Consider the following 17,468-nt stretch of genomic DNA (forward strand, 5'->3'; position numbering starts at 1 on the left):
GTGTGTGTGTGTGTGTGTCTGTGTGTGTGTGTGTCAGTGTGTGTGTGTGTGTGTGTGTGTACTTGTAAATATTACTTTGGGGGTTCTCTTCCCAAGGAGCCCACCAACAGTGAGGGGCCCATGCAGCAACCTCGTGGGGTCCAAAATCAACCACACACACACACACTTCCGGAAGTGTGTGTCATTTGAACCAATGAGACACGCAGCCTACTGAAGGAGGACATTTGATAGGCTACTTCACTTCTGGCATTGCCAGTTCGAGACATGGGCCTATTTTCTTATTCCGCTTGGTACCAGCGGAGTGATATCAACGTTAATGTCAACAGCGACAGGTAGGTTTGCTTCATTTGACTCTTTCTGTGATTTTACGTCTTTCTCTGGACTCTGCCTGCAGCTGAGCTGCACTCATATATCAGCTCCTTCTCGCTACTAACTTCTGTTGTGGGGTACTTATCAGTAACTTTTACTACAAATTGGTAGCTTCTGCTGTCGGCTAAAACTCGCTAGCTCCACATGCTAGCTTCTTCCACTAGATACTACTGCATCGCCTGCAGCTGAAGTGCAGTTACATAGATTTATAGCTCGTATGTCAGCTACTTCTTCCAAATAACGTCTACTGTCTGGTATCTATCAATGCATTTTACTGTCGGCTACAAATCGCTAGCCTTTACTGTGGGCTAAAAGTCGCTAGCTACTTCCGTTAGCTTCTTCCGCTAGCTGCTGCTGCACTGCCATATATGCACAGCAGAGCACATTAATGAGGAACAGTTCAATCAAAGCAGTCTGTAATATGAGTCTATGAATGGCATTTATTGATGTATGTAATTTAGTTTGCTAGGGATGTTTTTCTGGTGCACATGCTGTGAACTCCTGACTTTGTATGAGCACAAATGTGAGTAAACAGTGTTTAACCTGCTGGCTCACTTAGTGCCACATCAGTGTTCTGACAGTGGGTACCAGTCCAGTGTTACAGATGGAGAAGCATCATTTGACTACCTTGTACCTTTGGTATGGATCTTATGTTTCTCTTTTAATAATATTGTAGATTCATTCAGGTTGAATTAAATTGGTTTAATATCAATATAAACCTCTGTCTCAGAGAGGGCACAGCTGTTTTCATTGGTACTATGGTTACCTATGTAATGATATGAGCCATAATGATCCAAAGGAAGGAAAGGATTCAGCCTGCTGAAGAAGCAAAGGTGTACATTCAGTCTTCCAGTGACAAGTCAGGTTGCATACAAACATTTATTGACAGTAATAAAGGTATGGAGTTGTTATTTTAGTATGATTATATGGTCTATAATTAAGTGTTGGCTCAGTATTTCTATTAAAATGCCTCTATAGGAAGAGGAGTGTTTGCAGCCCAGACCATTGAACCAGGGGCTTTTGTACTGGAGTACAGGGGTGAACTCATATCAGTGGAAGAATGCCAGTCCAGACACTACTCAGAGAAAGAGAGTACATTTCTGTATGAATTTGAATGGCAGAATCACCGCTGGTGGTAAGCAAATCACATGTTGTGTAGAGATTCAGGCAATTCTTATTAACTCATGAGTCAAATATTTTAAATAACTGATGGATGAGCAAATGAAGCAGTGTTGACATGTTTGAGACATGAGAAGAGATTTATCTGTGTAGTGTTATCCTACAGTTTAAGTTGACCTCTGTGTTATGTGCTATTTAATGTTTTTACATTGTAAGTGTGTACATTTGATGATTCAGTATTACATGATTTCAAAGGTTCACTTTATTTCTCTGGCTTTTAGTATTGATGCATCCAAAGAAGATGGATCCCTGGGAAGATTAGTGACAACCACAAATCACCAAACTGTGTAATAAAAAAGATAATAGTAAAGGACAGGCCACATTTGTGCCTCTTTGCTGTTCAGGCCATAGAAATTGGAACTGAAACTGATTTCAACTCTGGTGATTCCAAGTGGCCTTGGCGTGAAAAGGTGAGTTAGATTAAACATCTATCTGTGTGGTGTTTAAAGGGGTATTTATACTGTAGTGAGTAGCATTGTCTTATATATGCTGAAAAAACTTTCACATGAGCTAACTATCACTGCTAATCTTTAATCTGACTTCAGGTGACCAACAAGCAGGCTCCTGCTGGGGCAGCTGATCTGGGGATGTCCTCCACAGATCACACTCCACATGGAGATTCACACAAAGATGATGTCAGCACACAGGTGATGCAGATTCTTTCTTTTATGGCTGTGGCTGTGTACTGTCTGGTATCTTTGTTTAGATGGGAAGGTGTTTGTGTTGCTTTTCCTGGTAAACGTCTCAGACTCACACACTCTGTTTCTATTTTGGCCCTTATGGGGCCCCTGGGTGCGAAGTGATTTTCACATCAGCATCACAACACACACACTCCTTGTTTTCCATTTTTCTCCCGTATGGATGTAATTAGAAGTTATTTTACATCAGTACTGAAAAACCTGACAGTGTCAAACTGTAAATTATAATAAGCATAATTCACCACTTCCCAGTCTGTTGTATGTCTAATGCTGTGTTTATACTGTAGTCCATTGCAATGTCTTATATTTGCTCCGAGACATCGCAGGCTCACACACTGTGTTTCTATTTTGGCCCATGTGGGGTCCTCCTGACCTCTTCATGATTTGGGATGTTCTCAACTTGTGGGGCCTCTCTCACGTCACACACAATTTTGATCTTTCTAGCTTTGTAGGGCCACTTTAACACCAAGAACTTGTACTTTTGATTTTCTTATGGAGCTCTTTTTTACGATAGTCCAAGTATTTTTACTCCTAAATGCATGGTAGTGTCAAATCTCAGATTATGTTAAGCTCAACTCCCAACTATCACATCTAATATCTACAGGGTATTTAGTATGTGATCCATTGCATCTCTGATACTGTTAAGGGACTTGCTCATAACTCTTGTAAAAGGCATGTTACCAGATTAATTGTAAGGCAAACGTGATATGAAAAGTTGCTTCCACACGAGCCATAGACCATGCATTAATTAGCTGTTTGGAGAACAGTTGTCTTATCACTTACCTTTTTCTACGTTTATTTTTAAGGTATATTCTTTTTTTATTCATATTTAGGTTATGGTTTCCAAGTTTTCACTTGTGGAGTACTCTGATAGTGAGGATACAGATGAAGGCTGTGGCACAGACCACCCTTTGACTTCACACTGTAATGAAGTTGTTCAAAACAAAAGAATGACAGAAATTTTGGTAAGCCTCAGATACATTAAATACATAATATTGACTAGAGAAGAATTTCAAAAACCTATGGATTTCCTTGATGTAAGGAAAGTCATGAACCACATCTGCATGTGTCTCTGTTTTGCAGAAAGATGCAGTGTCAGATGTTGCTAAATCTGTGTCTGACTCAGATAAGAGTGTTGTGCTTGAAACTGATGATGATTCAATAAAGGATAGATTCAGTCTGCACTCATACAATGAAGCTGTTCCAAAGCTCAGGAGGACAAAAAGTATTCTGGTATGTGTTAATGGCCATTTCTCACTTTTCCCAATGTAATATTTTTTATTACATTAAGAATGAAATGATTAAAAATATCTTGACAACTGTTTTGCAGATGGATGAAATGCCATGCTCCGATGCTCTCTATGATTCAAGTGATGATGACGATGCTCACCCTTCCACATCAAAGTCTGAAATTGCTTCACAAAGGCCAAAGAGAAGTTGTTGGCACCCGGTAGGCCTTTTCTTTCCCCCTTCATTTTATAATTAAAGCGGACCAACAGATCACACATGCTTTTACAATCTTTATATTTGTTCTGTAGTTTGTAAAAAGCATAGGCCTGGTATTTTGTGAATGATACATGTTAGGATCTATATTGACTTTACTGTTCTGATTGATTCCTTTTAGGGTTTTAAGAAATTCTGATATTGCAGCATATAACTGAAATGTAGATAGGTTGTCATACATGACAAACTAAGTGGAGGCTCAGTTATTAACTTGAGTTTTCTTTTTTCAAAAGTCTCTTGTAGAATCAGACAATACAAGCGGAGGTAGTGAAGAGGAGTATATTCCAAATTTCAGGGAGGAAAGCACAGACAGTGACAGCAGCATGGAGTTGTCCATGGAAAATAAGAAAAAGGACAAAGTTGATTCTACAAGTCGGATGAGAACAAAGTCCTCCAGTCAGCCCCAGTGTGAGTCTAGGCAGTACCGAAGATTTGAAACAGAACCTGATTCCACACAAAGATTTCCTATTGTCACAGCACATGCTAATGAAGATGAAATGGTAGAAGAGCCATCCGTGTACGTTAATCCAGCTTTGAAAAAAGATGGTTCCAGAAGTTATAACAAGAAACATCACTGCTTCTACTGTGGACAACAGGTTCAAAAAATGTCAAGACATTTAATTCGTAAACACCATGAAAAGGTGGTCAAAGTTGTCAAAGCTTTAAGTTTGCCAAAAAACTCAAAAGAAAGGCGACTCCAATTAGATTATATCCGAAATAAAGGCAACTTTGAGCATAACATTGAAGTTTTGGAATCCCACAGAGGAAAAATGATCCCATGGAAACAACCAAAGGAAAAGATGAAAGGACAAGAATTTACACATTGTGTGTACTGCTATGGATTGTTCACAAAAAGAGTGATGTGGCGACATTTTCAGGTCTGCAAATTCAAGCCTCAGGGTGAATCATCACAAGGTAAAACTAGAGTCCAGGCATTGTGTGCTTTTGCTGAACCTGCTCCACTTGGACTTGGTGAAGCATACTGGAAGTTCTTAAGTGGCATGAATCAAGACAATATTGCAGTTGCAATAAAGGAAGACCCATGCATTCTGGAGTATGGGTGCAGACTCTTTACCAAGAATGAGAGGGTAACTAGCCAACACCAGCATATTCGACAAAAGTTGAGAGAACTTGGCAGACTGCTACTGGAAGCAAAAAAGGTTGCACCTGTGAAGACTGTGAAAGACCTCATAAAACCTGAACAGTACAGTCATGTTGTCTCTGCTGCTCGATCCCTGGCTGGGTTCAATGATAAAACTGGCAAATTTCACCGTCCATCTCTTGCTCGCAAAGTTGGACACAGCTTGCGTTCTTTGGCCATGTTTATAAAGTCGGAAGGATTGAAGACAAAAGATAAACAAGCTGTCCAAGATGCTGATGAATTTGCACAGCTATACCAAGAAAGTTGGAAATTTGACATTGCAAGTCAAGCACTAACTCAACTTGACCAAACCAAGTGGAATTCTCCTCAACTCCTCCCATTCACTCAGGATGTCCAGAATCTCCATTGCTTTTTATCAGAGAAACAGCAGCAACACTTGAATACCCTCACCGAGGAGCCTTCACCCTCAAACTGGAAAGACCTTGCTAAAGTGACCCTAGCACAAGTTATCCTCTTCAATCGCCGGAGAGCGGGTGAGCTATCCAGAACGCCTCTGTCTGTGTACTTGTCAAAGGACACGTCAGAAACACATGATGATGTGAACTTGGCCCTTACAGCTCTTGAGCAGAAGCTTTGCAAACATTTTGTTCGGATAACCATTGTGGGAAAAAGAGGAAGGAAAGTTCCTGTTCTCCTCACTCCTCTCATGAGAGAATCACTAGATGCTCTGACTGAGAAGCGAGAAGAATGTGGAGTGCTGGATGAAAACAGATTATTTGCTTTGCCACAGTCTGTCCATTATCTCAGGGGTTCTGACTGCATAAGACAGTTGGTGAATGAATGTAATGGCATAAAGAATCCAAAAGCACTAACCTCAACAAAGCTCAGGAAACACATTGCCACCCTATCCACTGTTCTGAATCTCAAGACAACAGAACTTGACCAGTTAGCTGACTTTCTTGGGCATAACATCGAAGTCCACAGAACACACTACTGGCTTCCAGAGGGCACCCTCCAACTAGCAAAAATAAGCAAAGTTCTTCTTGCAATGGAACAGGGACGCCTGGGAGAATACAAAGGAAAGAGTCTGGATGAAATTCACCTTGATGTAAACAGTATACCTACTGTACTATATTTTGATACGTGAATGTTTTGATGTTGTCCATTTAACTGCTATCTAGGGTCAATATTTCAGAGTTGGATGTTTGTGTACTCTTGATTGATCTCTATCAATTACCATTTTAGAGACTGCTGACATGGAGAGGTGTTCACAAGAGGACGCAGAAGATATGGGTGAGGTTTTTTAACTGGCTGTGAATTATTCATTTGATCTAAATACTGGACTGCCTGTGGATTTTGCTTGGCCTACTGATTGCAAGAAGTACTACTTATTACACGTTGCCAAGCATCTTTTTTGAATAGAACGGTCTGAGTAGTATTTGCATGGTTTTATAATGTAATCCTACCAGTTCATGCGGCCCTTATAGCCTGTGTTCACATAGAATTTTTATTTAGCACGCTACAGGAAGCCATAATGGCAAAATGGAGAAAGTTACCATGGACTGCACATTGTGCTACAAAAACTGTGTCGACTGTTCTAGACACATTTAAGTATAGTATAATATTTGGTTATGTGCTTTAATAGAATATTTTATTCCTTTCTACATAGCAAGTCTGAATACTCATTCCTGTGGCACTCCAAATGTATTTGTAATGACTGTTTTATGCACCCAGATGCCAGTGAGGATCATGAGTTGGAAGCTGAGGACAACATGACATCGCTGCAAGAAGGTACTTCCACATTGTTGTTTTTCAATCATCTTTAAAAGACACACATGCCATATATTAAAACAAATCTTTGATTATTGTGAATTGCTTGCTATCACATATGCTGCTTCAGTAAACCTTTGCTGCATGCAGGCGCCAGTGTTCCACATGCACAGGGGTCAGAAGATGAGAGCACGGTGCCATCCCTGCTAGAATGTGCCTCCGCACCAAAGAGCCACAGTCGGAGGAAGGGGGGCACAAAGAGAGGTGAGCTTAGAGCAGTGATAAAACTACCCACTCCAGCTTTGTGTATTTATTATAATTAGTTATATTAACGAGTTCCTTAAATGGAGAGAAACCTTCTCCAAACTATGAATGACAGTGACCTATTAAAACGCTGCGGAGACTTTCTGTAGTTATTCATTTTTATTTTACCCCTCCTGGACCCCCTGCAGTTCGCCTACAGAGCCAACAGATCTGTGGACGATGCTGTCAACCTGACCCTTCACTACATCCTGCAGCATCTGGACTCCCCGGGAACCAATGCTAGGATCCTGTTTGTGGACTTCAGCTCTGCTTTCAACACAATCCGCCCAGCTCTCCTCCAAGACAAGCTGTCCCTGCTGCATGTTCCAGACTCCATCTGCCGGTGGATCACTGACTTCCTGACAGACAGGAGACAGCATGTGAGGCTGGGGATGAATGTCTCGGACACAAGGACCATCAGCACCGGTACCCCCCAAGGCTGTGTACTTTCCCCTCTGCTCTTCTCCCTGTACACTACCTGCTGCACCTCCAGCCACCAGTCTGTCAAGCTGATTAAGTTTGCTGACGACACCACCCTCATTGGACTCATCTCAGACGGGGATGAGTCTGCCTACAGGATGGAGGTGGACCGTCTGGTGTCCTGGTTTGCTGACAACAACCTGGAGCTGAATGCCCAGAAGACAGTGGAGATGACGGTAGACTTTCGGAAAGTGCCAGCTCCATCACCCCCCCTCACCCTGACAGACACCTCCATCTCCACAGTGGACTCTTTCCGCTTCCTGGGTACCACCATCACCCAGGACCTCAAGTGGGAGCTCACCATCAGCTCCCTCATCAAAAAGGCCCAGCAGAGGATGTACTTCCTGCGGCAGCTGAGGAAACTCAAGGTGCCAGCCAGGATGATGGTTCGGTTCTACACGGCCATCATTGAGTCCATCCTCACCTCCTCCATCACAGTGTGGTACGCTGGGGCCACTGCCAGGGACAGGCACAGACTGCAGCGTGTGGTGCGCTCTGCTGAGAAGGTGATCGGCTGCAGCCTGCCATCTATCGAGGACCTGTACGTCTCCAGTACTCTGAGGCGTGCAGGTCGGATCACAGCTGACCCTTCTCACCCTGGACACAGACTCTTTGAGCCACTCCCCTCAGGCAGGAGGTTACGGTCCATTCGGACCAGAACCTCACGCCACAAGAACAGCTTCTTCCCCTCTGCTGTTGGACTGTTGAACAGTAATTAATGCACTGCTCTGCACTGTCACTTCAGAAGGTCACTTTAGTATAGTCACTGCACAATGACGACTATTTGCACTGTTTACTCCATCTTGCACCACTTGCACACGAGTACCACCTCACCGATCCATGTGGTACCTGTTACATTATTACACTGTTCCACTCGTTCATATAAGGGTCTATGTTTGCCATTACATCCACCATTCATTTTATGTTCTGTTCATTGCATGTCTGTTATTCCATGTCAATTTAGCCTTACTTTAGTTTATTTACTTAACCCTCGGGCGTCATTGGGGACTCAAAAATGTCCACTTACAAAAAACCGCTATAAAAACTTAACAGATTAATGTTTTTTTCTGCTTTCTTCTGCATAAATATGTTAAACAACTTCAGCCCTGCTCAAAACTACCAAACATTAAATCATTTTGAGGAATTTAACCCTTTAAATGCCAGTTTGATTACTTGATGCAACAGTAATTTTTTATGAAGAAAACACAAAAAGTGAGTTGTTTTCCACAAAACAAAAGTTAGGTGGCTGAGGCATTATTTTTTGAGAACACATGAGAATCCTGCTCACAAACCGAGGAGGTCAAAGCTTCTGGAACACACGGACCTCCTGCTCCTGTTTCCTCCTGGCAGCCTCCTCCTTGTTCCTCCTCTTCTCCTCCTCCATCTGTGAAGAAACAGCTCAGCTCATGTGTCTGATCACAGCTGCAGGCTGGAGACTGGGAGAAGTGGGATGAGCAGCATCTCACCACCCTAAACCTCATGTTCTCATTATTAAGTGTCACCTAACTGGGAGGAATTACCTCCGATCTAAAGTACGGACCCATGCTGTCTCTTACCTTTTTCTTCTCCTCTCTCTCCTTCAGTAATGTCTGCTTGTCCACCAGCTTCACCACCGTGGGCAGGCCTGCAACACAGTCAGCCTGTCAGTCCACCTGTCTCCCTCTGCCTGCTTTCTGCTGCCCTCCTCAGCAGCCAGCAGGGTTCTGTGTCTGAGCTGAAGGCCGTTACCTTCATGATCTTCTGGTCGGACTCCCAGCTCCGGTAACGTGTCGTCACGGATGACATCACAGAGCTGCAGCAACTCCATCACTGAAGGGTTTCATTAAAAATAGCTTAACTAAACCCTGAGGAAATACATCCACATATTCAGAGGATTCTTAAATGCACGTCCTCACCTTATATCTTCCTGTTTGAACAGCATATTTATAATCAGAAAGGTTTCTTACAGAGGAAGTGGACTCCTGGACTACAGCATGGTGCACTACCGGCCCTACACTACACTGGTGTGAGTGTGTAGCATTCTAGATGGTGTAGATGGTGCACCACTACAGCATGGTGATATGACAAAGAATATATGTAAACTCAGCTATAGAAATGATAACAAAACAGTGAGATAACATCGATTGTAGTGTCAGAACAAGTAAAGTACGTTTTGTGCATACGTGTATAGTTTATACATATAAACTATAATAACAAGGAAGAAAAAATCAAAAAAACAAAAACCAGTCAAAACAGATGAGTGCTGCTCACAGCAGCCGCCATGTCCCTGATGATGGATGAGCTGAGCTGAGGGAGGAGACTGATCTTCCTGCTTTTCCTGGGCATATTGTAAACGCCTCTTCACTTTTTGTCGTTATTACTTAAAAATTCTTTGAAAAAATACGGCGTTGTTCTTGTAGACCGAGGAGCCCTGCGTTTGTGCTGCTTACATCATGGTTACTCAACCGGAAGTCAAAAATAATTACCTTTTATTACATTATTCTACATTTTATTTTAAGTGACAGTGCAGAGCTTCCAGACAGTTTGTCTCCTTCAGTGGGACTAATCAGCTGTTATATGATCAGAGCGTGTGTAGATGAAGCAGGATCACATATCAACATGCTGCTAGATCTTGAAACTCTGTCCATTCCATCTGATGGAGGCTTTTCTCCACTTCTTGTTCCTCCAGTTCATGCCTCCTTTGCAGAGCAGCGGCTTTCTCCATTAAAGCTGCTTTTTCTGATTTCAACCTCAAGCACGCCGATGACGTCCTAGACACAGATGATCTGCTAGAATGACTTTGCTTGCTCGATTTTTTGCTTGATACATTTGACACACTGTCACCAGGATTCATTTCAACTTGACTCTCATTACTTGCACTTTTGCCATCATCATCATTTTCATCAATCAATACATTCCCATCACCCATTGCATCTTCATCTTCATCAATATTTGCACTTTTATTCACAGTTTCTTCATCATCAATGCATGAAGCTCCATTGTCCTTTAACCACATTGTGATCTTTTCCATAAATGCATCATTGTCATCCTTTTTTGACTTAAACCATGCCTTCTGCTTTTTCTCCTCCTCTGGAGATGAGGGAAACTCAGAGAGCAATGTGTTATGAAGTTCAGAGGCACGCTGACACATTTGTCCAAAACTTTTGAAGTTTTTCCAAACAATGGGGACATTTTCCTGAGAATCCAAAAGAGAGGTGATTTGTACTTTTAACTTGTTTGCTTGTTTAAAATAGGCACTTCTTTCCCTTTGAAGCCTTTCAACTACTATGGTGATTCCTTTAAAAGTAGGCTTTCTTGATCTTTTCTCCACAACATCACATTGCACCTCGGCACGTTCAGGTTCCACAACATGTTGCTGATCCTCCATTGTCAATGAATCACGAGTGCCAATTCAAACAGAAACATTTCATATCAGCTTGTTTTTGTCCATACAACCATCACAGCGAACGATCATCCACTCCATTCAATTTCCATGAACTCGTTGAAAAGTCCGAGCCTCATCATTGGACTTGAATGCAGCACACCGTAGTCATTGTAGTTTCTCACTGCGGCAGCGCACAAGATCCAAACACACAATCCCTTTATCTGCTCCTAGTGTATGCACCAACCGGGCCTCCTTTATCTTCTTTCAATGTCCATAATCATTTTTCTTTTCAATTAAAGAGCATGATTTACCGTTCTCCATAAGACAAGCTGCCACTCGATCAACCGCTCCAGTCGGCATTTCTGCGCGTCCTTTTTCCAACCTCCCGATGAGATCAGGTTTTTACTTGTGTAGTGCCGATTTTACCAGCCTTCAGCCACTCGGTTGGGTGCAGGGGATGTTGTTTTCCTACGTGCTGTTATTTCCAAAATGAATCATTTGATGCATCGTACTCTTTGGTTGAGGTTCCCGTTTATTGTTAACAAAGTATTTGATCATGATTACAAAACAGAAAAAACGTGTCAGCGGTAAAAACTGTACGACCTCCCAGCTCCCATACCTGTCTGATCTGCTCACCTGAATCACCTGTGTTCATTTAAGCCTTACCCACCAACCCTAACCTGCCATCTAGCGACAAACAAAGGCAATTGCATGTTAACTTCATGGCTCCTACAGGTCCCATTAACTCCTATTATAATGCTACATTTTTTAATATCATAGCTATAACAACATATAACCATGCATTTCTTGATGTAAGGGTTTCATTTTGGAGAAAAATAGTTACATTTGACATTTTCTACTGTTCACCACTAAAATCTTTCCATCATAATGTCCCTGTAATGTCTTCAGCTTGTTCAGCTGATGTCATGGACAGCCAGAAAATCCAAGCAAGACACTACAAGACCCTCCAAGAAATGTACAAGTCCAAAAAGCCAAACAAAGCTGCGGTAACTCAATTGCTGAACCTTGAAAGCGAGTCTCGAAGACCCTTCATCACCTCTGACGTCTTACAGGAGCAAGACAGAGCAACAAAGATTCTAGAGGCTTACCCTTGTTTCAGGGAACTGGATCACGTAAGTAATGTTGGTCCCACTTAGATGCAGAACAGATGGAAAAGCTTCTACTCAAAGGTCCAGTTGTATGGTGTGATGAAGAAGGCCATGAAGCCTCCAAAAACTTTGAATGGAGGTGAAGTCATGACACATTTAGTTCTTTTTACATAATAATGTCTCAATTATTTATGTTAGAGTTACTTATAGTACCACGTTGTATTGTGCCTTTTCCATTCAACCAGTGGAGCATATCACAGCTGTCTTCAGAGCCCTGCCACTGCTCTGTCCGTCCAGCACTATGCCACCAAAGAAACTGGGCTCAAGCAGCGAGGCTCTTTTCCATGTCCTTTCGGTAAGATTGTTCATAATATATTCCTGTTTTTCAGGCATACATTTTATATTTAGTTTAGTTACTTTGAGATAAACTTTGATCATTTCCATGGTTCCAGGGGAAGGGGAAGTGTTTCATACAGTGTGCTTAATGTAGTACTGACTTCATTGGCTCTAGCTGTGCTGCATTCAGCATTTGCAGGGGATTTATTGTGACCATAGAATTTCACTAATGTCCTCATCCAGGTCAAAGTTTATGTTACTTTTCTAATCTTCTTCATTTATTTGTGTCATCCAGACTTCTGAGGATCCTGATGGGTTCGTGCGGCAGCAGGGCCTGTCTTCTCCTGTTCCGCTCGTTTCTGAGGACAACTGCATGATCGCCGTTGGAAACACTCCACTGAGCACCTTCACCATGGACAGACTTCTCTACCTCATGGCATATTACTATGCCCTGCACATGACCTACCATTTCTACACTCCTGTCAGTACTGCAAACAGAGGTACTTCACCATTCAATCCACGAGCAGGATTTGACCCCCACTACAAAGAAGCGATTGGTGAGTGGAAGTCATTCCCTGAGCGAGTGAGCCCCTTTGTTTGTAGAAGCTTGTATTTGATTTTTTAAAGAAAAGTTCATCACATTCCTCACATTTGTTGTTGATGTTTTTTGGAATGTGAAAGTGGTCCTGTTTTGAATTAAATACACAATATTGAATGAAAAACTTTTGGTGGCTTGATTTAAGACAACTTCACTTATATTTGTTATACTGTTTTAAGAAATGATGTCTTATTTTAACTACCTTCATGCTTATTATCCATCTCAGATTAAGGTGTCATTTCCTAAAGTTAATTTAGTAGATAGACTTAAATTCTAATTTTAAGTTACTTAATCTTAAATTAGTGGTTTTTCATTTCTTGTTTTAGAACAAAATGGATTAATTGAAGATTTTCTGTCTTGTTTTAAGTCTCATTTTAGTCTTACCTTTTTTCTAGTAGAGCTGTTTTTGCAGTGTGCTGAGCACCCTTAGGCGACTCAGATGCACTTTTGTAGTTTTTTATCTTTCAGCAATCAGCTGCTGCAGACAAACAGGGCAGCAGCTGCGTTCCTCTAATCACACAACACCATCCCAGCTAACACAACCTAAGCCTCCATGCAGAGGCGTAGCAGCGTTAGCATTTCTGCACTGCATGCACACAGAGGTTGCTATTAGCTTAGCTTGGCCTGGATTCAGGGATAGTGTGCACACAGACTGGGAGCAGGGAGAAACTGTTAGCCTAGCCTAGCCTGCACCCAACTCACACTGAGGCGTCATGTCCAGCAGCACCGAAGGCATGGAGCCTGTAAAGATAAGAGTCTTTATGAATCTGCTGCACCGCCGTGCTGTGATATTTATTTGTTGTTTGTTGTTAATGAATCTGCAGTTTGACTTTAAGTCCCACACAGATCACAGCACTAAAACAGAACGACTTTGCTGTCAGCCATGTGACGTGTTCCACTTTGTTCTTGATTTCGGGCTCATTTCAGCAGTGTGCTGCAGAGGTCTGAGAGTTCTGATTAGAAGTCCTTTTTAAATCTTTTTGGGGTCTCATCCCCCACAGATCAGCCTTGAAGCTTTTCATCCAGCTCTTCTTCTTTGCTCACACCTGCTGAATGAGACACATGCTCATTTACTTTGGACTGTTTCTTTGTAATAGAATAATTTAGAGTTTATCCAACACAACAAACGCTGTAAGGAGAGATACTGTCTGCTCAGCCGGCTGGAAGCACAAACACAGGAAGTAGCACAATGACTGCGAGCAGGGAGAAACTGATGAGGCCCCGTTCACACTGGAGGAAGTTCATCCAGCAGATCAGCATGCAGGCTGCTGATGGAGGCTTCTATACACACAGCAGCCCTGCTGACTCTCAATCCTCCGCTCTGATTGGACTGAGGGCGGAGTAGAGCCTGTGCTGACTCACTGCACCGCCTGCTGGTTCGGTGTGGTATTACATGGTTACCATGGTGCTCCTGTTCACCTTTAAATCAGCTGTGGGGGTGTTTTTCTGTTGACAGGAAAGTCCGGACTCTCACTTTCAGTTAGAGGGAAAACACCGCAGTGGTTTCAGTGCACAGGACGGAGGCCTCTGAGACTGAACCACCAGGCGGAGGGGGGGTTTACAGCAGGAGGAAGAGCGACACCAAAAACAGGATTTGAAAGGACCGCCTGCAGGTCACACGAGCAGCCCCCTGGTGGCCGAGGCCCAGTATGACAGGACATTTGGCATGATTTTAAACAAAGTCAATAGACGCCATGTGCAGTCTGTGTTCAGATGTAAACCTTAATGCTGCAGTTTTCTAGAGCTGATGATTGTTTCATTATTGATTGATTGCCCATGATTAATCAATCAGTGCATTCTGACATTTGATGGACAAACAGTGGACAACGTCCTGAAAAGGTTCAAACTTCCGTTCATTGATCGTCGTTGCAGCTTTAGAGCAGATGATGAGGATGTAGATGATCACTCTGTGTCTGTGATGACCTCATCTGAACAAGAAACTGGACTGGACCGACAACACAGCTGCACTTTACAAGAAGGGCCAGAGCAGACTCCACCTCCTTGATCCTGTGGAGGAGGTGGGAGATCAGAGGATGCTGGCAAAGCTGTCACCACCCACCCCATGCACAGCACTGAGCAGCTCCTTTAGTGACAGGCTGCTCCATCCACGCTGTGTGAAGGAACGCTTCCACAGGTCCTTCCTCCCTGCTGCTGTCAGACTTTACAACCAGGCTTGCCGCCACAGTAGATTACACACACACACACATATATAGCTCTCATAAGATAAAATAAGGTCAAGTAAACAAGATCAAGTCAAGTCAAGTATATTTATAAAGCACAAAATAATCAAATTACAGGAAACAGGATAAAACATGCATAAAAATGGTAAAAGCTCCTTTCCACAACTATCCCTACTCTTCGGGTTGCCCAGGCTGGATCGGTCCTGGTAGTCTACGCACTTTGTCGCTCAGCCTGGCAGACCTGGTAGTACCAGCTTTTCCGGTAGTCCTCATGGTCATGGTAATACCAGATGTCTGCATTGATCCTTGCAAAGAGGCTGTCCATCTCACTGTCCTCCGAATGTGTGACCTTGGCCCTGCTCTGTGCTGGTGTCTCTGAGACAAGTCCATCGGTGGTCTGCACACTTGTTCGCTCAGCCTGGCAGACCTGGTAGTACCAGCTATTCCGGTAGTCCTCACGGTCATGGTAGTACCACATGTCTGCATTGATCCTTGCAAAGAGGCTGTCCATCTCACTGTCCTCCGAATGTGTGACCTTGGCCCTGCTCTGTGCTGGCGTCTCTGCGACACGTTCTTTCTTCTGTGGTTCCTGTGATTTAAACCACGTTGGCAGAAAGATGTCCACCAGCTGTTTGGGGTCCAACGGTCTGTACGTGGGCCTGCTCTGTGCTGGTGTCTCTGCGACACGTACTTTCTTCTGTGGTTCCTGTGATTTAAACCACGTTGGCAGAAAGATGTCCACCAGCTGTTTGGGGTCCAATGGTCTGTACGTGGGCCTGCTCTGTGCTGGTGTCTCTGTGACATGTTCTTTCTTCTGTGGTTCCTGTGATTTAAACCACGTTGGCAGAAAGATGTCCACCAGCTGTTTGGGGTCCAATGGTCTGTACGTGGGCCTGCTCTGTGCTGGTGTCTCTGCGACATGTTCTTTCTTCTGTGGTTCCGGTGATTCTAACCACGTTGGCAGAAAGATGTCTACCAGCTGTTCGGGGTCCAACGGACTGTACTTGGCCCTGCTCTGTGCTGGTGTCTCTGAGACAAGTCCATCGGTGGTCTGCACACTTGTTCGCTCAGCCTGGCAGACCTGGTAGTACCAGCTATTCCGGTAGTCCTCACGGTCATGGTAGTACCACATGTCTGCATTGATCCTTGCAAAGAGGCTGTCCATCTCACTGTCCTCCGAATGTGTGACCTTGGCCCTGCTCTGTGCTGGTGTCTCTGCGACACGTTCTTTCTTCTGTGGTTCCTTTGATTTAAACCACGATGGCAGAAAGATGTCCACCAGCTGTTTGGGGTCCAATGGTCTGTACGTGGGCCTGCTCTGTGCTGGTGTCTCTGTGACATGTTCTTTCTTCTGTGGTTCCTGTGATTTAAACCACATTGGCAGAAAGATGTCCACCAGCTGTTCGGGGTCCAACGGACTGTACTTGGCCATGCTCTTGGACAGCTGATTTTCTAAGGAGGACATGTCCTCTGACAGTCGGTTTACCATACTGTCTTTTTCCTGGACAGTAAAGAAAGAAAGAAAGAAAGAAAGAGGGTGAAAAACAAGAACAAAAGAACAATTATTATTTTGATTGCTTGCCAAAAACCATAAGATTATAAGAAGCTCAGGCTGTGTGATGTGAATGTGGAAAAGTAGTATACAGCTGAAGGACGATCAATATGACAGATACAATGCTTAAAGTCTGATAAAGACTACAAACATGGCTGCTTTGTATGCTTCTTGTGTGTCAGCCTGTCACCGTGGGATCAGCCCTGCCTGCCTGCCTGTATCCATGACAACCTGAATGTTTAACTGTATCAGCTCTCTCTGTCCCCTCCTAATGCATTTCCAATGTAAAAACACCCTCTAAAAAATCAGCCATTCAAATATCAACATGTTCATCTCACAGAGCACATTCCGGGTCAACAAGTTTTTCACATATTAAGCAGTTTTTTTAAGCAGTGTCATTTTTAACATGGGAGTCTATGAGAGAGCCCTTCAACGAGGGTCATCTGCCAAATGTATCTGCTCCTACAAATGTCAATGTATAATATATTTTACTTTTGGAGACCTTTGATAAAGTTTATGAACATGAGGTGAGAGAGAGAGAGAGACAGAGAGAGACAGAGAGACAGAGAGAGGGGGAGAGAGAGAGGGAGACAGAGAGAGACAGAGCTATAGTCGCACCTGTGACCGGGTCCCTTAGAAGAACTCAGCTGAGATGGTGTTTAGTTTCTGAACAGTTTGGTTCTGTCTGAGCCCACATTTAGAATTTGAATTGTTTCCATTAGAAAAACTTGGCAGCGGAAAACGTGACCGGCAGGTTTTCAGTTTACCGGACAAGTGTTTTTTTTACCATAAATACTGCACAAGGCTCTTAACATGGTAAAATTACAAACACAAACAGAAACACATCGGGACGGGCTCATACCAGTTTAATACCGCGGTGTGCTGCCAGCATGGAATTTAAAAAAGTCTGTTCGCTATATGCGTT

The sequence above is a fragment of the Parambassis ranga genome, chromosome 3, assembly GCF_900634625.1.
Source record: "Parambassis ranga chromosome 3, fParRan2.1, whole genome shotgun sequence".
Lineage (NCBI taxonomy): Eukaryota > Metazoa > Chordata > Actinopteri > Ambassidae > Parambassis > Parambassis ranga.